Below are 26,513 nucleotides of genomic sequence, written 5' to 3' on the forward strand. Positions count from 1 at the left end.
CTCTCTCACTCTCTCACTCTCACTCTCACACAGTAGGCTACTTGCAAATTTAGAAATGTTTTATAAGCAATTTATTACACATGTAGCCTGGTCCCATATTTACATTTACATTTACATTTAAGTCATTTAGCAGACGCTCTTATCCAGAGCGACTTGTGCTTTTGCAAATGCCAACTCCATTGCTGTCATTGGTGCGACAAGGAATTGGAATGATAACTCAACACAGTTCCCATGGATTCTACATGGGACGTCAGTATGGAATATTCTCTTATCTTTTCTCTCTTTCCAGGCAGCCAATGAAAGAGCCCGGAACAGGAAGCTGAGATGGAGTTCCCAGGGTGCCCAGCTGCTGCCGGCGTTGCCGTGGGCGACGAGGCGGAGCAGGCGGAGAAGGAGGGCCACGCCCAGGTTCTATTTGATGAGTTTGTCCAGGCGTCTACCTGCAGAACGACACTCCGTGCCTTCAACCTGCTGTGTGAGCACCTTCAGCTCACACACACACATACTCAGCCACAGACATACTCCGCAACGCAGCCGCAGAGGCCTTTCTACCACACCCTCAAAGAACGCCTCAGCTACTGGAAGGCAAACGCACTGTGGGCCAAACTGGACAAACGGGCGGCCCACCACGAATACGGGAAGGGCCGTGTCTGTGCCAACACCACGGTACTTATTAGTAATTTAGAATCTGGTATTTAACATTTTCAAATGCACAGGCTGCACAGCGTGTGTACGTTTCTAGCTTCTCATCCCAGCTGTCCCCTCTCCCAGTGTGTGATCATCGGGGCGGGGCCATGTGGTCTGCGTACAGCAGTAGAGCTGGGGTTCCTGGGGGCCAGAGTGGTGCTGCTGGAGAAGAGAGATGCCTTCTCCAGGAACAACGTCCTTCACCTCTGGCCTTTCACCATCCACGACCTCAGGGGCCTCGGGGCCAAAAAGTTCTACGGCAAGTTCTGTGCTGGAGCCATTGACCACATCAGTGAGTATGGAATGATCCCTGACACTTGACCCCTGAGTCTCCATGGTTACAGCTATGGGGCTTCAATGTTCATTAGAGAATCCTCTCTCTCATTATACCCTATTTCTCTCCCCCTCTCTCTCTCCCCCTCTCTCTCTCGCCCCCCTGCCCTCTGTAGGTATACGGCAGTTACAGTTGGTGTTATTAAAGGTGGCTCTGTTGCTGGGGGTGGAAGTCCATGTCAACGTAGAGTTCAAGGGACTGGTGGAGCCACCTGCGGACCAGGAGCAACAGAGTAAGACCCTTGTTTGTGTGTGTGTGTGTGTGTGTGTGTGTGTGTGTGTGGTGTGTTGTGTGTGTGTGTGTGTGTGTGTGTGTGTGTGTGTGTGTGTGTGGTGTGTGTGTGTGTGTGTGTGTGTGTGTGTGTGTGTGTGTGTGTGTGTTGTGTAATGCCTTTATGTGTGTGTGTGTGTGTAATGCCTTTATGCGTGTGTGTGTGTGTAATGCCTTTGTGTGTGTGTGTGTGTGGTGTAATGTGTGTGTAATGTGTGTAATGCCTTTATGTGTGTGTGTGCCTCAGAGGTAGGCTGGAGGGTGGAGGTGAAACCCAAGTCTCACCCTATTAACCAACTGCAGTGTGATGTGGTGATCGGAGCTGATGGACGACGGAACACACTGCCAGGTAAATCATCTAATAGCACCTACCGAAACACTGAAACAGCAACAGATCTCAAGCAGCATCAGTCAGACCTCCCATCACTGAAAGAACACATTTCTTAGTAAATGCGTTTATGGGAAGGGAATTTTTCTTGCCCTCTGATCCCAGAATTCCTGTTTGCAATCACATCCTGTCTCCCATATGTTCAATCAGGGTTCAGGCGTAAGGAGTTCCGTGGCAAGCTGGCCATTGCCATCACAGCTAACTTCATGAACCGTAACACCACGGCTGAGGCCAAGGTGGAGGAGATCAGCGGAGTGGCCTTCATCTTTAACCAGAGGTTCTTTCAGGAGCTACGGGACGCCACGGGAGTGGACCTGGAGAATATAGTGTACTACAAGGACGACACGCACTACTTTGTGATGACGGCTAAGAAGCAGAGTCTGCTGGAGAAAGGAGTCATTCTGCGGGTAACAACGCACACAGACGGGCCTCCCGAGTGGCGCAACAATCTATGGCACTTCATCACAGTGCTTGAGGCGTCATTACAGACCCGGGTTCGATCCCAGGCTGTGTTGCAGCCAGCCGCGACCGGGAGACCCATGAGGCGACGCACAATTGGCCCAGCGTCGTCCGGGTTAGGGGAGGGTTTGACCGGCTGCGTTGTCCTTGTCCCGTCGCGCTCTAGCGACTCCTTAAGGCGGGCCGGGCGCATGCACGCTGACTTCAGTCGCCAGTTGTACGGTGTTTCCTCCAACACATTGGTGCGGCTGGCTTCCGAGTTAAGCGAGCAGTGTGTCAAGAAGCAGTGCGGCTTGGTAGGGTCGTGTTTCGGAGGACGCATTGGCTCTCGACCTTCGCCTCTCCCGAGTCCATACGAGAGTTGCAGCGATGGGACAAGACTGTAACTACCAATTGGACATCATGAAATTGGGGAGAAAAAGGGGCATTTAAAAAAAAAAATTATGTTAAACATGAAACAATGCATACACACATATATATACAGTACTTTATGACACACTGATACAGCTGCATTGACTGTATTGTTATTTTACTCATGTTGATCTCACTGCTCTCTACTGCCCTGATATTGACTGTATAACTGTGTTATTGTTCAAACATTGATTGTATTCTATTGTACTGATGTTTACTGTGTCATACCCATCAGGACTCTGCAGACACAGAAACACTTCTCTCACGGGGAAACGTGGACCAGAATGCGCTGCTGGCCTACGCCCGCGAGGCGGCGGACTTCTCCACCAATCACCAGCTGCCGTCCCTGGACTTTGCCATGAACCACTACGGGCAGCCTGATGTTGCCTTGTTTGACTTCACCTGTATGTACGCGTCAGAGAACGCTGCACTGGTCAGACAGAGACATGGACACCATCTGCTGGTCACACTGGTGGGAGACAGCCTTCTGGAGGTGAGGAGTTAGGGAGAGGAAGAGAGGAGCAGAGTTGAGGGAGAGTAGAAGAGTGTTAATGTCAGCAATACTCTGAAAGTGATTCTGTTGTAAGTAGTGTATGGTTGTAATGTGCGTGTGATGTGCGTGTGTCTGTGTGTCTGCTTATGTGTGTGTTAGCCGTTCTGGCCCATGGGGACAGGTATAGCACGGGGGTTCCTGGCAGCATTGGATTCTGCCTGGATGGTACGGAGCTGGGCTCAAGGCCTCGCCCCCCTGGACATACTTGCTGAAAGGTGAGAGGGCAGGTCTGCGGTTAGGAGAACACACACACCAGCAATCAGGGAATGGGCACACTGTCAAGTTACACATTGTGAAACCTATAGACAAAACACACTGCCAAAGCCACACAAATATACACGACGTGCCAAAATCATCGATCAACAGGCACCTAGGCTAGGAAACAAAATGATCATTCACCTGATTCCCTCACTAAATAATCCTCTCTGTCTCTCCTCTCATTCTCTCTCTCTCTCTCTACTCTCTTTCTTTTTTTCAGAGAGAGTCTGTATCGCCTCCTTCCTCAGGCCTCTCCAGAAAACGTCAACAAGAACTTTGGTCAATACACCGTCGACCCAGCTACCCGCTACCCAAACATCAACCCCCAACTCATCACACCCGCACAGGTATGCACAGGCAGACACACGCACACATACACACGCACAGAGGTCTGATGATGATTGTGGATGATGAGGATGAGGATGACAATCTCTGTAGGTGGGGCATCTAATATACACAGAAGAGAGTGGAGGTTCGGGTGCGGACCAGGAACCACGACCCCGATCCCCCTTGCCGAAGCTACTACGACAGGGTGAGTCTGACCCTCTGAGTACTGAATGGCTACACTAACATAACTCTAACCAATTCGTCAATCTTCACTCATATTTGTTCTTCCTCTCTGATTCCCCAGGGTCCTTTCTCTCGCTCCAGGTAAGCTTTGTTCATGGTGCCAGCAGCAGACGCAGGGTTACGTGCGTTTGCGGTTAACGACCTCACTACTTCCTGGAAGAGTGGCCTAGCTTTGTGTGTGCCCTCATCCACCACTATCGACCTGACCTCATGTGAGTCACCTCTGACCTCTAGCCTCACGCTCCTCACAAATCACCTTACCTCATACACCTCATACAGTTCATCCAAAGGTAGCATTCAGGCGCAAATGTAGTTGTCTCACTTCCTTTTCACGCAAGCTCAGGGTGCATGTGTGTTTTGTGTGAGAGTGGTGAGGCTGATGAGTCAGAAGAACATGGTCCTGATGAGTGCCCTTTCATAATTGCCTGATGGGATCAGTGGCCATCTCTTTGTCCACTGTGCGCTGTCTGTGTGTGTGTGTGTGTGGTGTGTGTGTGTGTGTGGTGTGTGTGTGGTGTGTGTGTGTGTGGGTGTGTGGTGTGTTGTGTCGTGTGTGTGTGTGTAAGTGTGTGTGTGTGTGTGTGTAAGTGTGTGTGTGTGTGTGTGTAAGTGTGTAAGTGTGTTAAAGTTGTGTCTATTTGCACGTGTGTGTGTGTGTGACTCTCTTTACTTTGGAGTCTCTCGTCTCTTTCTGCAGTGACGTTGACTCCTCTTAAAGGAGGATAGGGGAGGAGGAATGATGAGGTTGGGGTTGGAGGTGGCAGAGAAGGAGTTTGGCATCTCTCCTGTGATGACTGTCGAGGAGATGTCGTCTGTCAGTGAAACGGACACTCTCTGTATGGTCATGTACCTCAGCCAGTTTCACCAGCTCTTCAAGGACGCACTGCCCCCAAGCGGTGAGTTTCTCAACCACAGTAGTCAGTGGTAAGAACTGTTAATGCTCAGTTCTCCTCATCACCCTCTATTCTTATCCTACCCTCTCTTTCCAGAATGCTGAATAGTCTTCCTCGTCTCCGGCCCTCTCATAACCACTTACCTACAATGCCTTACTTAAGCAAAAGCAAAGTGGTGAAACTGTTTCTATTCCTATTGCCTGTCAGTGGTTGTGAAGGAAAGGAGATGAGGAATGGCTGTTCTTCTCCTCTTTCCTTTTCTGTAGAATCCCAGACTGAGAGCCCAGATGGGAGGGCTGCTGTGATTGGTCCTGCCTCTCTCCTCAGCCGCCTGGGCCACAGCCCATCCCGCAAGCGCAACCCCAAGGTACACACCCCTATTTGCTTATGCAGGGACTCTGTTTGTCTGTGTGTAGGTGTATCGGTGCATGTGTGTTTACATATATTTGTCTGTGTCCCTCTCATCAGGAGCAGAAGGAGAAGGATGCGGTGGGGAAGAGGAGGAAGACCAGTCGGCCATGTCTGGAGGATGTGAGACAAGATCTCAGATTAGTGGACAGTTATGAGGTGAGGGGTGTAACCTGTATCCCTGGTTTAGGTAAGAGAAATTGTAACTGCCGGTAGTTCTGTGACTAAATGAATGAGATGACATGCAATAGTGTAAAGTATTTTAAATGTGAGAACAGCTATACAAAACCTTTGGCCTTAAAGTGACACGGGTCAAACTCTCCACCATTCTGCCTTCCACAGGAAGAGGCTGCCTTGTGCTCTGTGGGTGGAGCAAGCCAGAGCAGAGTGCGCTCGATGGCCAATCAGCTGCTGGCCAAGTTTGAGGAGAATGCCCCTTGCCCCTCCTCCACGCCAGCTGCAGTTCTCCGCAGACAGGTGAGAGGGGATGTAATTCGGAACTCCTAGCTGCTAAGAGTTTTCAGGTGTTACATAGATAGTTTCCCCTCGCTCAAAGCGTCAACGTTTTCAAAAATATTCTAATTGAAAATCTGTGCTTTCAATCAGACTAAAGGAACTTCTACAGCACGGTCTGTCATCCATAGCTGTTGCTAGTTTAGATCCTCCAGGTGTGAGCCGACTGACTGACTTCCTCTTGCGGTTTCAGAGGATAAGCCAGATTAGCTGCACTGATGGGTATTTTGGGTCAGGGCCAATGGGACTCACTAAGCCTTGGAGCAGTAAGTAAGGGTTCATTTGGTTCAAGGGGACAGCTGTGGTTGCAGCAATATGGCTTAAGATTAACTGGTAGTTAGGGTTAGTCGTGGTAGCTCTTAGCCTAGGCCCTAGAGAGGCTTAAGGCTGTGGCTGTAGTATGGTATAAAGGTAGCCATGGCCGTCCCGGCTCCACAGCCCTCACTCCCTCTACTACCTGACCACCAGGGGGACTCCATGCCCATGCTTCCACCTCCTCCATCATCCCCTGACCCCCAGGACGCAACCTTTGTGGCCTCCGCTGCCACCTGGAAACAGGTACAAAATAATAAGTCCCCCACCTGCTCCACCTGTGGTTCTTGGAGGACTGTAGAGTTAATACAGCTGTATCTCTCTGTCACCACATGGGGGTGGATGCTTGTGTGTTGTGTAGTTCAGTCGCGTGGCATTTTTTCCATAGCTCTTTCTTAGCTTTAGTTGCCATCGATATCACAGTATTTCGCTATTTCGCTACGTCAACCACCCACTCACATGATGCCGTCTAAACCCATCTAACCCCAGAAGAAGCGCACGCAGCAGCAGGAGCAGATGAGTTTCAAGTACAAGGAAAAGGTCAAATGTCACACTCTGCCCAGCAGGGGGGAGCAGGTACGCCACCCCCAGAGGAATCTGGGTAATGTAGTTGTGTGTAGACTAGATGGCACGTAGACTAATAATGATGTCCCATGCCACCCATAATTGTTCATAGATTTCCCAAGTTCCCATTACCCATCTGTAGACTAATGTGTGTCACTGGTGTGATGACTTTTGAGGTCTCTTCTCGGCTACCTCAGTGGTTCCCTGATATATACATTCAGGACAGAAAAGACCAACTGTTCAGAATTGTCGTTCGAAAAGGTGGCGTCAAATCCTACGCAACTCGCAGTCCGTCAACCAACAGACGAATGTTGCGCCATCTGGCGTGTGGCAATGAATTGTTCTCTCAGTGTAGTGAATCATGACAGATACATGGTGAACGTTGGCAGTAAGAGTTGCCCACGGCCAAAGCTTTAACCATACCCCTAGTGTGAACCTACCCCATTCATAGACAATTCATAACTACCTTTAGCATCAATTGGCAATAGTATAGCCCCGAGGCATGCTCTAAACATTAGTATAGCCCCGAGGCATGCTCTAAACATTAGTATAGCCCCGAGGCGTGCTCTAAACATTACCACGCATCACTTGCGGTATGGTTATGGAACCCGTCTTTCATGTAAGCAATAAATCATTTTCAAAAAATCACAATGTTAAATTACTTAGACACCTTTTAGGGTTAGTGTTCTCACACAGCCATTTCCATGTTGCAGCTTTTGTTTGTGGAAAACAGAGTGGACTACCTGTGCTAATTAGCTATTTGTGTCTCTGAACACCTGTGTGTAAACTGCAGACAGACGCCACAAACGTGTTGTCACTGAAAAATGCAGTCGGCTGCAACCGTATTTTCAATTTGTGAAATGATTTTGATGTGATGTGAGAGGGATTTGTGTTTCTAGAACTATACCGCAATTGGGAATTGATTTTTGAGGGAGTATTTGGCTGTTTTGGCTTCCAGAGCCAATTCACCTTTAAACAGAACATGTAAGATCCTTGGACTATAAGGAGTAACGTTGGGCTCCATCAGTCCATTATTGGGCTAGTGTGGACCATGAGTGGGCTACAACTTGAGTTCAATCTATGGGCCTCAGGGCAGTGTCAGAGTGCTAAATGATACTGTAATTCATATAAACAACTGTTGTTTTGGAGAAAGAGGAGTAAACTGGACTGAACTGGATTCAGAGTACATCTTGTTTGGTCTTCAAGAAAGTATATTTGTATAACTTACCGCAGGGCATGTGGCATGTGACAACGCTGCAACTGAAATTTTCCCTTTTAAGATTTAAAAAATCAGAGGCCTGTGAATGGTGTTTGTTAATGTTTGCACAGCCTTCTTTCCTCAGACTCCTCTCTGATTGGCCTACAAATTAAGTTTGATTGGTGTGAGATAAGGGCCTAGTGATAACATTTATATTTATTATTTTGGACAATGATTAATTACACTGCAACAGAAAGAGGGTTAAATGAGTATAATGACAGAATCCAATAGGGGTTGGATGTTTCGAGCTTTGTGTTCCATTTCCACATCTATGACACAGCAACATGTTTATGGCTCCGGTTGTGTCATCCCTAGTGAGTGTGTCTGTGTGTGTTTACTGTTTGTTCTGTCCTTCGTCCTCATCTCTTGTCTCTCTTTTCTCCTGTTGTCTTTTAGAAATACGTTCAGATGTACACAGGGGGAGTGAGCTCATTGGCTGAACAGATATCCTCTCAGCTTCAAAGTCAGGAGTCACCATCACCCCAGCACACTCCTGATAGGAAGGAATCAGTAAGAATGTATTTGAATGAATCGACTCACTCACACTAATACTGTCAATAGGCAGCATTGGATTATACCCTATCTAGGCTGGTTCTGAAGTAGGCCATTTCCATGTAAAAGTATCCATGAGCACCAAGGTGAAGTTTATAGGAGCATGTCAAATTGGATGTCAAATGAAAGCTAGGAGTCTATTTATTTTTGTTATTATGGCATATATACATTTTTCAACCATTTTCATCCCAAAAATGAGGAATAAACAAAGGCTTTGATTTCTGGACAAACAGATAGAAAGGGGATCTTAGAAAACATCTACCAGGAAAAGTCTTAAAAGGTATTATAAATGTATCAAAACACAATAAGGTTGAAGTAAAGACCCCTGCCAACTAATATCAACACTTATATTTAGTTTTGGAGAAATGTCTGTAAGTTTAAGAAACATTGCCTTGTACTGTGAAATTCTGCACCAAAAACCCACATATCTTTTAAGATATCTTTGAATTTCTCTACCTCATGAGGAGGGAGTACAATGAAAGTTCACAGAAGTAACAAGTAAAGGTATACCAATCAATTAGTAATAGTGTTTTTACCAGTGGTGTAACATACTTAAGTAGAAATACTTTAAAGTACTACTTAAATAGTTTTATGGGGTACCTGTACGTTACTTTATTATTTGAAAACTTTTACTTTTACTTCACTACATTCCTAAAGAAAATTATGTACTTGTTACTCCATACATTTTCCCTGACACCCAAAAGTACTCGTTGCATTTTGAATGCTTAGCAGGATAGAAAAATGGTCCAATTTGCACACTTTTAAGAAAACATCTGTTGTCAACCCTACGGCCTCTGATCTGGTGGACTCACTAAACACAAATGCTTTGTTTGTAAATGATGAGGGTTGGAGTGTGCCCCTAGCTATCAGTAAATAGAAAAACAAGAAAATAGTGTGATCTGATGTGATCTGAAGTTAATATAAGGAATAAAAAATGTTTTTATTTAAGTGTATTTTAGCAATTACATTTACTTTTGATACTGAAGTATATTTAAAACCAAATACTTTTAGACTTTCACTCAAGTAGAATTTAACTGGGTGACTTTCACTTTTACTTAAGTCATTTTCTATTAAGGTATCTTTACTTTGACTCAAGTATGACAACTGGGTACTTTTTCCACCACTGGTTTTTACTGATATCAATTCGGTATCAGTAAATCTATCGGTAACGGATTTTCTGCAATTGAGTTTGCTACAATGGGAAACCATAGTAGTCTCAAACCACAGTTGGGTTCACATTTACATTTGAGTCATTTATCCAGAGCGACTTAAAGGAGCAATTAGGGTTAAGTACCTTGCTCAAGGGCATATCGACGGATTTTCACCTAGTCGGCTCGGGAATCAGCTCAGCCCAGCTCCCTTAATTGCTAGGCTACCTGCAGCCTCACAAGTTTGCACCGCACAGTAAAGTACAATACAGCACAGTAGAGTACAGTTCAGTACTGTACAATAGAGTAGAGTTAAGTACAGTAAAGAAAAGTAGTGTATAGTTCAGTACTGTAGTGTATAGTTCAGTACTGTAGTGTATAGTTCAGTACTGTAGTGTATAGTTCAGTACTGTACTGTAGAGTTCAGTACTGTACTGTAGAGTTCAGTACAGTACACATTAGGTATTTGGTATTTTATTATGATCCCCATTAGCTGTTGCAAAAACATTAATAGACAAGAACAGCTCAAGGACGGAACTACATCAATTCAAAAATGGCACACGTAGCCTACATAATAAATACACACAAACTATCTAGATCAAATAGGAGAGAGGTGTTGCTTTAATTGTTTTTTGAAACCAGGTTTGCTGTTCATTTGAGCAATATGAGATGGATGGGAGTTCCATGAAATAATGGCTCTATATAATACTGTACGCTTTCTTGAATTTGTTCTGGATTTGGGGACTGTGAAAAGACCCTGGTGGCATGTCTGGTGGGGTAAGTGTGTGTGTCAGAGCTGTGTGTAAGTTGACTATGCAAACAATTTGGAATTTTCAACACATTGTTTCTTATAACAAGAAGTGATGCAGTCAGTCTCTCCTCAACTCTTATCCAAGTGAGACTGGCATGCACAGTATTTATATCAGCCCTCTGATTACAATGAAGACGTGCCGTTCTGTTCTGGGCCAGCTGCAGCTTAATTAGGTCTTTCCTTGCAGCACTCGACCGCACAACTGGACAATAATCAAGATAAAACACAGCTATAGCCTATACTTGCTTTGTGGAGTGCGGTGTCATAAAAGCAGGGCATCTCTTTATTACGGATAGACCTCCGCATCTCGAAGAGCACACTAGAGTTGAGTACACTATAATGTATTGTACTCTACTCTACTATAATGTACTATACTGTACTGAACTCTATTGAGCTCTACTGTGCTGTGCTTTGATATCCAAACTTGTGAAACATAGACATATGATTGGTTCAGATTTGGTCGGGTCCAGACCCAACAAATTTGGTCTTGTTTGAGTGCACGCGGTTCCACGTTTTTTATTGGGCCTAATAATAAAGACAATTGAAAGAGTAAAAATGTATTTAATTTTAATGTGACATGAACACAAACAGTTATGGTATTTTCATCTGATTGTCAAACAAATAACTTAAAAAGTAGGCTACCTGTGCATGTTCCTACACTCCAAAATAATTCCAGTATCCAAAATGCATGTTTAGGCCTACTCGCGCCATTTGATGAATGGAAATAGACATCTGTTACGAAACATCAAAAAGTCTGCCTAATGATATTCAGAGATTGTCATCGATTAGGCCTACATTAATTGTTGCATCTTGCTGACAAATTGACATTTTCTGTAGCCTGAAAACTCGGGACACCTGAAATGGGGCTGAAACTGTCCCGGGAAAAACGCTAGGGTGTATTTACCATGAACTTCAGATAGGCCGACCCGTAGCAAGTGTGTAGTGGTAAAAAAAAAAAAGTGAGTAAAGTCTGATTGCCGGTCGCGGTGAAAAAAACTGTTCCTATACTTTCAAAGCATTTTTCTGAAAATTGTGGGTCAACGGCGTTTACTTGCGTTTACCCTCCACTAGGCCTACCCTCTCAGCCAAGGCAATTTTAAACACACGAACATACGCAGAATAGGTAGCATACTTTCAAAATAATGCATGAGTTGAATCAAAATATGTTTTACACCCTAGTTCACGAGTTATCATAATTCATGAGTTAATGCTTCTAATCTAAACAAATCGTGTGACATAAAACACTACCTTTCTTTCCTTACATTAACGACAGTGTTATTTGTCATTATTAAGCATTTAAAATGTTAATTAGAACAGTGAACTTCAACCCTGTACAAATCATGTAGCTGTAGGCTAGTTGTCTAGTGATATTGTCGACCATCATCAGCTGATACAGGAAAGAAAATTATTATTGATAGAAAATAATAAAGTTAATTAAATAAATGGTCTACTACTTCTGGCCACGGATGGCATGTAGAACGACTCGCGCACCTGAATATCAAAGCAATGAGTGCTCTAACTAGCTGACCGACAAAATCAAACAATTATAAATCAACGGAGAATTCTAATGCATTGGAATAAAGGCTTTTATTTTATTTTATAAAGGACGCATGGCAAATAAATGGCGAAAATTAGGAACTACAAAGGAAAATCTATGCGTAAAGGAGCTCAGCTGAGAGTGAAATTCAGCCCTACTGAGTGGACAGCGCAGCCACAGTGAAATACATGGTTTAAACTATGACAGAAACTTGTATGTCATTGGAAGCTTTTAATTCCATATTTACCACTGTAAAACATATTTACTACTACATTTTAAACTATTAGGAAAATAGTTAAATTACTATTACTTAGAGACCCCCCCCCCCCAAAAAAAAAGTTTGACTTTTGTTGCATTTAGGGGAGCTAATGTCTTATTCAGGGTGGTGCTGAGCCCCCCCTCCCTGTAATCTGCATCATGTTTATACATTTTGTGTACCTATTTAGCAAACATCACCATGAAGAGAACGGAAATCTGCAATTCTGTTACCGGGTGTAAATCAATTTCAATAGCCAAAAAATAAAATCTAGGTCAATGTGTCATGTCATAGCTGACACCTGATGGTTGAATCTTAATTGAACAGATATTGAATCTTTTTTGGAAAAAGGGGGACACAAAAACTTATATTTTATTTTACCATAATTCTGTTACCAAACTTTGCATTTGCACGGTTCTTCTAGTAAATGTGTTTTTGTTTGGCTAACTCTGAAGTCATCCATGTATCACAGCTTATTCTCTCTTCCNTACAGATCAGGGACCCATAATGAAATTCCGTTTCCGCAATTCTGTTACCGGTGGTTCTATAACCAAAATATCGTTTTTTCAAAGTCAATGTGTCACGTCATAATTGACACCTGATTCTTTCTGCAGACATCGTTGATTCTTAGTTTATCAGAAATTGAACCGTTTTTGGTAAACGTGGATGCAAATTTTGGGGGGAGATTTTACCATAATTCTGTTATCAAACTTTGCATCTGCAACAGTTCTTCTAGTAAAATGTGTTTTTGTTACATCAGTGTAAATTGTTAAAAGTAGTCATTGTGCATAGTATGGTTTGTTCAACTTTGAAATCAATGTTTGGCATATATTTTAATGGAAAAATCTGAATCTCAGCGCAATTCCGTAACCTCTTTGGTAGTAAGCTAACTCTGAAGTGAGGTGATTTATCTATTACAGCTTATTCTCCCCCCCATCTCTCTCTCTCTCTCTCTCTCGCGTGCTCTCTCTCTCTCTCAGGCTGCTGTTCGCTCTGTGTTGGCAGGGCCGGGAGGGGCCAGTGACGTATGTTTCTTCTGCAGCAAGCGCGTGTACGTGATGGAGAGACTCAGTGTTGAGGGACTGTTCTTCCACCGGAGCTGCTTCCAGTGTGACCACTGCAGCTCCACCATCCGCCTGGCCTCCTACGCCTACGACCGGCCTAACGGTGAGCCCCTGGGGAGGGAGGAGAGTGAGACCAGGTCTAAGGATGGAGAAAGGGGAGAGACCTGGGAGGGGTGAGTGGGTGAGTGCAGGGAGAGGGTGTCACTGAGCTCCATAGAGTTAGAGAGTAATGGTAAAAGTGGGTAACTCCGATGAATGACATGGGCTGCCCTACCACACACACACTCACTGAAAATACCACTACCAGCCCAGCATGGTCTTGGTACTGTAACACTGCCTCAACTTGTTTTATATGCTCTACCACACTTTGTTGTGTTATCTTGAATGCAGCTCTGACCTGCAGTTTATGAGGGTCAGTGACACTCAATCACACTTGCGCCAATCTGCCCTCAGGGTTGATGTTACACTGCATGATCACTTTGTAAGGCTTCCAGGTTATCAGCAGACCAGAGACCAACTCAGTTAACGCATGAAGAACACAAACTCAGTGTGTTGCTTACTGCACAGTTGGGGCCTGGGGCTCCCTGGACTGACTGTGTGGTTGTGTATCTTTGATCGGGTGTGTGTGTGGGGGGGCCTCAGTCGGGGACTCAAATTACTGTAGAATTCACAAGGTGCAATTTCTACATTTGTTTGTGCATCAGCAGTTTTTATCTTGTTATGTCAGTCACTGACAGTCACTCAATTAGCCATGTCAGCTAACAATTTTTAGATTGGTAAGTTAGCTAGCTAAACTATCTAAATTTGTAGTAATCAAGGCCGAATACCGACCGTGCATGCTGGACACGTTCACAGGGGCTCTGACCTCCACGGGGCCCCCATTGATTTTGTTAGTCACTCTCACTCAGATATCATTAACATGACAAAAGTCATGGCAAGATGTGTAGAACTGCAGGAAATAAACTTTAAAACTGCAAAAATCTCTGTCCACCCCATGGCAAAATGGTTAGAATTGCAAGACATTTCCTGTAAAATTGCAACATTTTCTCTCTGCCCCATCGCGAAATGTGTATAACTGCAGGAAATTAAATGTTAAACGTAAGACGTTTCTCTCTGCCGTGAATAGGAGGGCCATCCAAAATGTTTTGCCCACAAGGTGTCCCCCCCCCCAACCAAATCTCACTTAGGGCCCATAAAAGCCTCTGGTGTTGCGCGTGTGCATGCCTGCTTGCGTGTGTGTGACTGTGTGTGTGTATTGTACCTCTTAGAGATGTGATACAAAAGATGCCAGTGTTGTCATGTCAGGAGCTAATCTCTACGTTTAATTCAAACCGTTCAACCAATCAGGGATGAGGTGTCACATGATAACCGTTTGAGGTGAGGCGGGAGAGGAGCGTGTGTAGGGTCGACTATATATGAAGTGGTCTGTCAGTGTAAGGACCAGATCGAGTGTGTCTTCCCGTCAATTCTGTAGACCGGCACTGTTTTCTATGGAGGAGTCACAGTGTAAGACACAACTCTATTTCATTCTCCCCATTCCTTTCCGGGAAGCTGAGAGACTTCTCCTCAAGGTCTAGGGACACTGTTTTCTTTGTGTGGGAATTGAAAAAGATTTAGCTGAGGATGAGACTTGTAAGATATGTAACACTGTTTTCTCTGTACTTCTACTGTCGTTAGATAACACTTAGGTTTTTGTTTAAAGTTCTTCGGTAAGATGCATGGGAGCTGCAGATCTCTCTGTAGTGCAGTCCTCAAGCTGCAATTCTTAGTGTAGTGAGGTTCTCAAACTGCTGTGTGTAGGGCGGTTCTATGTATAGTGTTCTAACACATTGGTTCTGTGTGTAGGGAAGTTCTACTGTAAGCCGCACTATGACCTCCGTCTGGTCGGGCCGGTCCAGAGGAAGAGACCAGCCCCTCCTACCTCCGACCAGCACCCAGCCCCCTACGAACGGACCCCCTCTCAGCGGACCCTCCTGGTAAGGACTTCTGCCTTTCCCCTCGTACTCTGGCTAAATGGAAGCTCTTGGCTGACCTGGGGTTTTAACTCCTGATATTTGTATAGACATAGCAATTAAGGTTTCATTTGATGACGAGCTCTCTCTCGCTGTATATTATATTGTTTTGAGGAGAATACGTAATATGTATGAGCTTTTCTGTAGATCAATACACTGATCCTTGGAGTTTTTTGAGTAAAATAAAAAGGAATCTTTGACCCCTCCTTTGCTTTTTCCTTCCAGGAGTCCCCAGCTGCTCTGTCCACTAACCCTCGCTCCTCAGTAACTGTGATGACAGCAGATCGCAGGTCCTCAGGTAAGCCAAGCGCTTCATGTATCTGTGTCGTGTGTGTGTTTTCACTCGTAATGCTTGTGACGTGTGTGTGTGTGTTTGTGCACAGAATGTGTTTCTTAGTGACGCCGCTGAGTGTGTAAAGAATGTCCTGAGTGCGCAAAGAATGTGACATTAACTTTGGCTAAGTGTATGTCTGTGTGTGTGTGTTTCTCAGTGGCGTCTCTGATTGGGAGTGGGTCCGGCTTGGTAAAGCTTCTATGTGTATGTGTGTGTGTGTATGTGTGCGTGTGTGTGCTCAGTGGCATCTCTGATTGAGAGGGAGTGTGGCTTGGCTAAGCGCGTGCGCGGCACGCCAGAACGTATAGAGCTGGAGAACTACCGTGGGAGCTTGGGGAGCCTGGAGACTGAGCAGCTAACAGATGAGCCGGAGGAGGTGCCAGAGGAGACGCTGGCCAATTACAACCTCAGTCTGTTGGTGACAGAGGAGAAGAAGGCCAATCACAAGCGCAGCTCGTTGTGGGACAACGAGGGCTCCAGGTCAGCATTACAAAAACAAACATTTATCTGTCCTCTTTCTCTCCCCCTTTTTCTCTCTCGCTATCTATCTCCCTTATCCTCTCCCTCTGTCTCTTCCCCTCTTTCTCTCCCCCTTTTTCTCTCTCGCTATCTATCTCCCATATCCTCTCCCTCTGTCTCTTCCTCTCTTTCTCTCCCCCTCTTTCTCTCTCGCTATCTATCTCCCATATCCTCTCCCTCTGTCTCTTCCCCTCTTTCTCTCTCCCCCTTTTCTCTTGTACTCACACGAACACACACACACACACACTCACACAGTCATTGCCTTCCTCTCTCCTCATAGTTCAGAATCAGAGACGGAGGAGGAGGGGGAGAGGCAGCGGGCTCTAACCAATGACCTGGCTAGAGACTCATGGAGGAAGGCCATGGAACTACACGCACGCCTCCGAGGAGAGAGAGGAGATGACGAAGAAGAGACAGAAGAAGGAGAGGAGGAAGGAGAGGTTGATGAAGATGATGATGATGAGGAGGAGGAGTTATCTAGTGATGGTAATTGGGCATTTTTCTCTGTTTTCCTGTGTGTGTCTCTAAGTGTTGTTAGTTAGAAAGATTTGTTTTTAGACTAGTTTCCTTTCCTCACCTTTCCCCTCCTTTCCTCTCTGTTCTGTTCTCTCAACCCTCTTTCTCTCTATCTGTGCGTGCCCTCCCTCCCTGCCTGTCTCTCTATTTGGTGTGTCTCCCCCTGCTGGTAGAAGGGGAGTACTGTCCGTGGGAGAGGGAGCGTCACTCAGGTCTGTGGCTCCTTCCTCTAGAAGAGGTGGAGGAGACAGGTGGCACCGCCACATGAGAGAAAGCTAACAAAACATGTTTATCATTTTTATTATGGTAATTGATTTGTTACTAACCATTTTTCATGTTTTGTTGTGTCCTTGAGCATAATGACACACTAGTAGGCCGAAGTTACAGTAACTTCCCCACCTATTGCACCCCATGGACTTAGACAAGTGATTCTTGCACCACTGTCCAATGGTTTTGGTGGCTGTGGTTGCCCAAACCTTATTACTACTATCCTTTGCCTCATCAAGTCTACAGTGTTGCTAAACAATGACAAAAAAAAACGAATACCTACTCTCGCTCAATGCCAACTGTGGCTCACAAGCAATATTTTCTGTACGACACAGGAGGTTGCTATCTCGTTTTCTCTGTAGGGATTCTGACTTTCTCTTTACTTCCCCTCCCCCTCTCTCTCTCCCTCTCCCTTACTCCGCCTACAACTCTCTCTACTCATCCCTCTCTTTTCCCCCCTCCCTTTCTCTCTCTCTCTCTCTCTCTCTCTCTCTCTCTCTCTCGCTCTCGCTCTCGCTCTCGCTCTCTCGCTCTCTCTCTCAGGGGAAGGAGCATCTCCCCTCACCGCTGAGGAGGTAGCCTCGTTGGACGAGTGGCAGCAGAGCACACACTCTCCAGACACACACTCTCCAGACACACACACACCTGACACACACACGCCTGACACACACTCTCCAGACACACACACGCCTGACATACAACTGCCTGACTCGACAACACCCGACACACACGGTCCATACAGCCCCACCAGTGTACCCAATATCACCTTCTCCACTCCAGCCACTGCCTCAACACTGTTCACACCCTTAACGTCGCATGCACCCACACCCACGTCCTCAGTCTCAATTCCAGACTCCTCTGTCTTTACCTACTCCTCCCCCAACTCCTCCACCACCTCTGGCTGCTCCCCGGGTCCAGACGAGGGAGAGGAGGATGGGGAGAAGAAAGAGATGAAGGAGAGAAAAGAGCGAGAGGAGAGGGAGAGAGGGGGGAAGGAGAGGGAGAGGGTGCGTGACCCCAGCAGTAGTTCCGGGATCGGTGTGGGCGGGAGCTCCACCACCTCTACCTCGGACCCTCTCACCCCTCCCTGCATCCCTCCCCCCGCCCAGCACAGGGCATGCTGGGATAGCCTGCCCCACCCTGCTGTGGAGGCGGAGTCACTGCAAAGCCCCGCCTCTCGCTCTGCCCCTCGATTTGCCCCCGCACCTATCATGGTGTCGGCTGTTGTGCGGGGGGTCAGGGGCAAGAAGCTGAAACCGTGGGACATGGATGGGGGAAGGGGATCTGTTGCGGGGGGGTCTGTTGGGGCGGGGTCTCTTGGGGAGCAGCTGTGTAAGGGTGWAGTAATAGACCCCTTAGAGGACATCAACCCCCCCTTGTCCCCCCTGAAGCCCCTTAAGGCAGTGCCCAGAGACGAGAGAGAGATCGGGAGAAGAGGGAGATGGAGAGGAGGAGGAGGATAGAGAGAGCAGCCATGGAGTGGGCTGGGAGGACACGAAAATCCCCCTGGGAAGGAGCCTCTCCCAGGGAAGAGCAGAGGTGGTCTAGACCCCGCAGACTCGCAGAGAGCCTGCCTCCCTCCTCCTCACACAACTCCAGGGAGGCTCCCTCTTCCCTTCACGTAAGTGCCGCAGGGACAACCAGCCCCCCAGCCAGAGTGTGTCGGAAGCGGGCATAGGAGAAGGTGGACCCCTGGGCCTGTGGAGAGCTGTCTTCTCTGGCTATAGGACCGGAAGAAAAGGGCAGGACTTCCCTTCCCATTATGACAACAGCCCCAGCCCCCAAAGAGCAGGGCAGGAGGAAAACTTCTGCGGAGAGAAGAGGTAATACACACACACTCTGGTGATCTGTATAGTGATCCTATGGTGAACCTCTGTGTTTGTGCAGGTGTGAAGTTCAGGGAGCGCCAGAGCTGGTCGGAGCCGGAGGAGTCAGACTCACCTGCTCTGTTGTGATGGAAGATGCTCCATGAACCCCAAGGCCAACGTAAGGACATCACTACTAACACTACCACTGATCTTAGAGCAGCAGGCTGACATTACACTACAGCTCTGACTGTGAGAGTCAGCGATGTCACTACAGACCTATGTTCAGCTCTACAGCTCTGTGTATGTGTAACAGTATAACTTTAGACCGTCCCCTCGCCCCGACCCTCTGCACACATCAACAACTGACACCCACGAAGCGTCGTTACCCATCGCTCCACAAAGCCGCGGCCCTTGCAGAGCAAGGGGAAACACTACTTCTAGGTTTCAGAGCAAGTGACGTAACTGATTGAAACGCTATTAGCGCGTACCCGCTAACTAGCTAGCCATTTCACATCCGTTACCACTCCCCCTTTCAACCTCCTCCTTTTTCCGCAGCAACCAGTGATCCGGGTCAACAGCATCAATGAACAGTATAACTTAGTACGTCCCCTCGCCCCGACCTCGGGCGCGAACCAGGGACCCTCTGCACACATCAACAACGGTCGCCCACGAAGCATCGTTACCCATCGCTCCACAAAGGCCGCGGCCCTTGCAGAGCAAGGGAAAAACTACTTCTAGGTTTCAGAGCAAGTGACGTAACTGATTGAAACGCTATTAGCGCGTACCCGCTAACTAGCTAGCCATTTCACATCCGTTACATATGCCAGCAGTCTTTACAGTGATTGTTTGGAGGAAATGCATTCACACTATAAGAGGCTGATGTCATATGTGTTAGGGGATATCTGGTCTTTGTTGGTTACCATATCTCCTGTCTTCAGAGGCTCAGGTAAACGTTTTAATGGATTAATGTTTTTAGCTTCGTCTGGATCTGTTTGACCTAACGTCAGACCTTCAGAAGGAAACCATTGAGGAGGAGGAGGAAGAGGAGAATGAGGAAGGGGAGGTATGCTACTTTGTGGCTGCTGTGTCCTAGTCCAGTTAGAGATCGTTACAGCAGAGTTACTGAGAGATGGTTACGTTTCTCCTATTGTGTAGATGGTAACGTTTCTCCCATTGTGTAGATGGTAACGTTTCTCCCATTGTGTAGATGGTTACGTTTCTCCCATTGTGTAGATGGTTACGTTTCTCCCATTGTGTAGATGGTTGCGTTTCTCCCATTGTGTAGATGGTTGCGTTTCTCCCATTGTGTAGATGGTAGTGTTTCTCCCATTGTGTAGATGGTTGCGTTTCTCCCATTGTGTAGATGGTAGCGTTTCTCCCATTGTGTAGATGGTTGCGTTTCTCCCATTGTGTAGATGGTTGCGTTTCTCCCATTGTGTAGATGGTTACGTGTCTCCCATTTTGTAGATGGGTTGTTTATAGCTGTAGTAAATAGTTTGTAAGTTCCGATTTAGAGTACGTTTTGTCTGAACTAGACATAGTGTGGGCCCGATTTTGATTGTTTTTTGGTCTTCGTCTTTCCAAGTCTGCATATGTACCTCATGCCCTGGCCTTTAAGAGGGCGTATGCCATTAAGGTAGTGTGACAATTCTCATTGGTTGCATCAAGCCTTTCTGTGCTCTGTGCTGCGTCCTTATCGTCCCTAACCCTCAGTAGTGTGTATACTCAGTAGTGTGTAGTGTGTATGTTATTTGTTGCTGTGGTCGAATCTTAATGGTGTGTGTGTGTCTGTGTGCACGCATGCTATGTGTGTGTGTCTGTGTGTAGCCGTCTGATTCTCTCTCGCTCTCCTACAGAGGCACGTGGGGAAGGAGAGGGAGAGGGACAGTTCCCCCCATATGGATACACAGCGGAAGTCATCGTGCCCTACGGAAGTTGTGGGGGTACTGGTGCACATGAAGGACCTGAAGGACCCGTCCAGCCTGGATGTGTCAGAGGCCATGTTCCACAGAGACAGAGACCCAGAGGAGGAGCAGCTAGATGCCAGGTTAACACGCAGAGTGCAGAGGGCAGCACGTAAACAGGCCAAACAAGAGCAACTCAAGAGACTGCACAGAGCCCAGGTAAGATGCAGGTTTATAATGTCTGTGTGAGTGTGTGTATCATTTGTTTGAGTGCGTATGATTTGTGTAAAGCCTCATTGGTATTGTAGGTGGCGCTAGCATGCATCTTTTGTCTTGATCTGATTGTGCCCACATTTTCAGAAAAATGTCTAGTCGTGGTATTCAAATATCTTATATCCATCCGTCCACTGTGTCTGCGTTCTGACCAGATTTCCTGGTCCCTCCCTGTATGCAAATTATTTGACAGCTATTCTTTATTTATTTATTTTAAGACACATATTGATTAAAAACAAAGAGAGTATAAACTCCCAGTAATAATTGGTTTACCTAAAAAATAACTGGGAGATTGTGCATTGAGCTTGTGACTCTCTTAGTTTTTATAGCTTACAGTTTATTCACTGTTTGTCAGCACCTCTACACTAAACCATTTTCTCTGGGTGTGCGCCAGCTCATGCATTTTATAAGACACATATTGATGCCATAAGTCAATGGTGCCACCTGTCAATGATTTTAGAATGCGGGATAAAAGTTATTTAAATGGATTCACTGTCCGCGTTTGTCTACACTTGTAAGATATCCAGACACATTGGCTGCATATACATAGGCAGACCCAGTCTGATCTTTTGTTCAATTATTGGCTAAAGAGCTGATCTGATTGGTCAAAATACCAATTAAAGGAAAAATATCAGAATTGGGCTGCATGTGTAAACACAGCCGATGCGTGCCTGACTACCTCCTGAGGTGATCAGGAAGATCTGCTCACAATCAGATCAAATGTGTATTTTAATCGTCTACACCTGTCTGAAAATGTGGGCCAATCAGAATGTGGACAAGATCAAGACAAATAATGCGTGTTCGAATCAGGTATAAACAGGGCTTGAGTGTATAAAATGTGCCCTGTCAGATGATCCAAAGGCAGTTGGAGCAGGTGGAGGAGAAGCAGAGGCAGCTGGAGGAGAGGGGTGTGGCTGTTGAGAAGGCCTTGAGAGGGGAAGCAGGTAAACACACACACACACACACACTTTTTACACGCTTGTTTGACATCATGGTTTGTTTTACCTATATTATTCTTAGTTAGTTTGACTAAGCAAATGATCAGTGTACGTGTGGTCACGTGGTCAACTCCCTTGTATGTTCTCATTATAGACTACTGGGGAGAGTCGAATGACAGTGAAGAGCTGGACTTACACCTTGGCGGTATGTATCTCACATACTATGCTGTATTCCCTCATACTATTCATTACCCTCCAATCTAAGCCCTGCTTCCTTACACCCCTCCCTCTCTTTCCATTTTCCTCTCTCTCCTTTAGTCATGGGCAGGCAGGATGACCCAGCTCTGATGCAGCAGTGGTTCAAGCTGGTCCAGCAGAAGAACTGTCTGATGCGCTATGAGTCAGAACTCATGATATTGTGAGTATCTATCTGACATTTGACCCCCTATGTCAAATCAAACTTTGTGTCACATGCGCCGAATACAACGAGTGTAGACCTTACCGTGAAATGCTTACTTACAAGCCCTTAACCAACAGTGCAGTTCAAGAAAGTATTTACCAAATAAACAAAAGTAAACATTATCACAATAAAAGAACAATAATGAATCTATATACAGGGGGTACCGGGTATATGTGCGGGGGTACAGGTTAGTTGAGGTAATTTGTACATGTAGGTAGGGGAGAAGTGACTATGCATAGATAATAAACAGCGAGTAGCAGCAGTGTACAAAACAAATGGGGGGGGGGTGTCAATGTAAATAGTCCGGTGGCCCTTTCATTAATTGTTCAGCAGTCTTATGGCTTGGAGGTAGAAGCTGTTAAGGAACCTTTTGGTCCTAGACTTGGCGCTCTGGTACCGCTTGCCGTGCGGTAGCAGATAAAAGTCTATAACTTGGGTGACTGGAGTCTGACAATTTTTGGGGCTTTCCTCTGACACCGCCTAGTATATAGGTCCTGGATGGCAGGAAACTTGGTCCCAGTGATGTACTGGGCCGTACGCACTACCCTCTGTCGCGCCTTATGGTCAGATGCCAAGCAGTTGCCATCCTGATGCAACTGGGTCAGGATGCTCTCGATGGTGCAGCTGTAGAACTTTTTCAGGATCTCGGGACACATGTCAAATCTTTTCAGTCTCCTGAGGGGGAAAAATGTTGTCGTGCCCTCTTCACAACTGTCTTGGTGTGTTTGGACCGTGATAGTTCGTTGGTGATGTGGACACCAAAGAACGTGAAACTCAACCCACTTGATGTTAATGGGGGCCTGTTCGGCCCGCCTTTTCCTGTAGTCCACGATCAGCTCCTTTGTCTTGCTCACATTGAGGGAGAGGTTGTTGTCCTGGCACCACACTGCCAGGTCTATGACCTCCTCCCTATAGGCCGGCTCATCGTTGTGTCGTCAGCAAACTTAATGATGGTCTGTAATCCATGGCTTCTGGTTGGAATATGTACGTACGGTTACCATGGGGATGATTTCGTCGATGCACTTATTGATGAAGCCGATGACTGAGGTGCTATACTCCTCATTACCATTGGATGAATCCCGGGAACATATTCCAGTCTGTGCTAGCAAAACAGTCCCGTAGCTTAGCATCCGTGTCATCTGACCACTTCCATATTGAGCGAATCACTGGTACTTCCTGCTTTAGTTTTAGCTTCTAAGCAGGAAACAGGAGGATATAATTATGGTCAGATTTGCCAAATGGAGGGCGGGGGAGAGCTTTGTATGCATTTCTGTGTGTGGAGTAAAGGTGGTCTAGAGTTTTTTTAATTGTATTTTTCCCTCTGGTTGCACATGTGACATGCTGCTAGAAATTAGGTCAAATGGATTTAAGTTTGCCTGCATTAAAGTTCCCGGCCACAAGGAGCGCCACTTCTGGATGAGCATTTTCTTGTTTGCTTATGGCCTTATAGAGTTGGTTGAGTGCGGTCTTAGTGCCAGCATCGGTTTGTGGTGGTTAAATAGACTCCTACGAATAATATAGATGAGAACTCTCTTGGTAGATAGTGTTGTCTACAGCTTATCATAAGGTACTCTACCTCAGGCGAGCAATACCGCGAGACTTCTTTAATATTAGACATCGCACACCAGCTGTTATTGACAAATAGACACACACCCCCACCCCTCATCTTCCCCAGTCACCACTGGGCTTTGTGCTGCCCAAATGTATGATTAGTATGAGCACTTATGACGGAATGGCAGTATGTAGTATGCCTCGGTGCAGTATGCAATTATCTGAGTCAATCAGTGTCTCTGTGGACTGGCATGGTCTCCATGGCAACTGTCTCTCCATCAGTGCTCGGGAGCTGGAGTTGGAGGACAGACAGAGCCGTCTTCAACAGGAGCTCAGAGAGAGGATGGCCGTGGATGGTAAGTCCACTCACACACATGCAAACACACACACGTCATACTGTACCATAACGCTCTTAATATATTCTCTGTTTTCATCCTTCTCTCACTCCCTCTCTTTCAGACCACCTGAAGGGCGAGGCAGAGCTGGCTGAGGAGAAGCTAATCCTGGGGGAGATGTTGGAGGTGGTGGAGCAGAGAGATGCTCTGGTGTCTCTGCTGGAGGAGCAGCGGCTGCAGGAGAGCCAGGAGGACAGAGACCTGGAGGCCATCATGCTGTCCCGGGGCCTGGGCCTGCACAACTGGGCCTGAGCTCTATCCCGGAGCCTGGGCCTGCACAACGGGGCCTAAGCAACAGACACTCACGTCACTTCCTCTCTAAAGCTGCGATCAGGGTCATGGTTGTGAGGTCACTTCGCCTCTGATACAACGTTATGACCAGGATCAAGGCGGGACTGTGTCTGGATGATTCATTTTTAGGATTGGATATGTTTCCCCAATCCCCACTGCTACACCCGTCCTGCTACACCCCTGACCCACTGACTGATGGGCCTTTGAGATGGCTCGATGTTCTATGCGCACTATACTCACCCAGGCTGTTGTTACGGCGATATATGGCATGTTTGAATGATTTGTATTGTTATTCATTAACAATTTAGAGAAATGTATATTATGTAAAAAGAAACCATACAATTTTTTAAACTTTTTTTAAAAAATTACACTAATTATGTTTTACTTCATACATTGGATAATAAAGACATTCTGACATCATGTCATGTTTGAACATTTTAAGATGATAAGGGGGACTCCTGTAGGGGAGCGGAAGGGAGGGAGACCTGGGGGTGGGGATTCCTGTGAGCTAGGTAGGGATTTTTTTAATTTTTATGCAGTCTGCCTCCTGCACAGGTGTGGATATTGTGTGCAGTCAAAAATGGCTGCTGAGATTACTCTCAATTTGTTCACTACTTTCTAAACCTGCCACTTGTATAAAGGGGTGGCAATATAGTATCTGAAGGAGTTTGTGGCTCTGGGGTTAAATATTTGCCATGAAGCCAAGAGGTTGTGGGTTTAAGTCTCATTACCTGTGCTTTCCTTTCTGCTACTGTCAAATATATGGAAATAACTATTCCAGGGTTGAGAATGTGGCTCTGGGGTTAAATATTTGCCATKAAGCCAAGAGGTTGTGGGTTTAAGTCTCATTACCTGTGCTTTCCTTTCTGCTACTGTCAAATATATGGAAATAACTATTCCAGGGTTGAGAATGTGACTCTGGGGTTAAATCCCTGCCTTGTAGCCAACGAGTTGTAGGTTCAAAATGCCTGTTTTGTGTGGATTTCTTCCATTCGCAATGTAAAAAATACAGAGGGAAGTGTAAAGTCTGTGGCTCTGGCCCCCAAAGCACAGGGTTGTAGGCATGAACCCAGGTGCCTGTTCTGGAGCATGGTTGGATATTGAGGACTTCACTGGTCAGTGAGTCAAGGCTACCTGAGGGAGTGGTTGCCACACAATGATGGCTGATTGGATGGGAGGAATAGGTGGAGGCGGAGGGGTAAATTCCTTGGGTTCGAAAGGGTGGACAGCAGCAATGGAGAAAAACGTCTGGAAAAAGTGGTCTCTTTTTTAAAATCGAGATCAATGCTTATCGCGGTAGTTCAGCGCTAAAGCCCAATTGTAATTTAAAGGCAATGTTCCCGCGTTGGCAGAGACTGCATTTAAAGCTGCATATGTTGGCCTTAATCGGAAATGACTTTAGAATGTAGAGTATATTGCGCAATCTGTAACACGTCAGCGATACAGATTGAATAGGGCCCTTCGTTTTAAAATATAGAGAAGTCTATATTGAACCGCTTTCTCAATAACCGCTGCTCATTGACTGAGTAGTATCCCCTTGTTCAGAATTAAAGCATTCCAGTGGTGCGCACAGGTCTTGAACCCATGACCTGTCATTGGAGAGCAAACTCCTTACACCTGAGGCACCAGCTCGTTCACAGCTCGTCTCTTCATATATGTATATTTAACATACTGTGAAAATGCATTCAAAATAGTCCAGCATACTAGTGCCGTTGCCTTAGGTCTTGGATTTCCGAGACAACGTTCAAAACACAGAGTTGAGATTTGAACCCACAACCCCGTAATTGCAACCCCAGAGCGACACTCAGGCAGGGATTCAATCCGATCACATGCTATAGGCATTGCAGCTTTTAAAAGCAATGTTCCCGTGTTCCCAGAGATCCCACTCACAGTAAATGCTGCATGCCGGCTCAATCTCGAGTTATATGCCTATAACCGGCAATCAGATTGAATCCTGGCCTCAATCTGGGTGCCCTATATCCTACAAAGCACATATACC

The 26,513-nt window shown here is 46.2% G+C and overlaps 1 pseudogene; it reads left to right on the forward strand.

The window, feature by feature from the left end:
- Nucleotides 1–24,917, forward strand: part of LOC111956125 (protein-methionine sulfoxide oxidase mical3b-like) — a 29,797-nt pseudogene extending 4,880 nt beyond the window's left edge.
- The last annotated feature ends 1,596 nt before the right edge of the window (nt 24,918–26,513 follow it).

Source organism: Salvelinus sp. IW2-2015, linkage group LG3 (assembly GCF_002910315.2).
Source record: "Salvelinus sp. IW2-2015 linkage group LG3, ASM291031v2, whole genome shotgun sequence".
NCBI lineage: Eukaryota > Metazoa > Chordata > Actinopteri > Salmoniformes > Salmonidae > Salvelinus > Salvelinus sp. IW2-2015.